The following is a 285-nucleotide window of genomic DNA, read 5'->3' on the forward strand; positions in this document are numbered from 1 at the left end:
TGTTTCCACGGACGGTTCTGTCATAGTTCTCGTTGTATGATCCTTCAGACTGAGCTAGATTTTCCACGAGTTCCCAACCAGCCTCGACATCCTTGTTTAGGAAATTTCCATTGCTGGCCGTATCAAGAAGTAGGCGAAACTTGAGCAGTATTCCTCGGTAGAGAGTACTAAGGAGAGTCTCGTTGCAGAAACCGTGATAAGGACATTGGGACTAGTAGATCTTGAATCGCTCCCATACCTCATAGGAGGGTTTGTTGTTTCGCTGAGCAAAGCTAGAGATGTCGT

The 285-nt window shown here is 46.3% G+C and overlaps 1 pseudogene; it reads left to right on the forward strand.

Annotated features, from left to right (window-relative positions):
• Positions 1-188: 188 nt before the first annotated feature.
• LOC111832146 lies at positions 189-285 on the forward strand (annotated as a pseudogene).

The sequence above is a fragment of the Capsella rubella genome, unplaced genomic scaffold (assembly GCF_000375325.1).
Source record: "Capsella rubella cultivar Monte Gargano unplaced genomic scaffold, Caprub1_0 scaffold_52, whole genome shotgun sequence".
Lineage (NCBI taxonomy): Eukaryota > Viridiplantae > Streptophyta > Magnoliopsida > Brassicales > Brassicaceae > Capsella > Capsella rubella.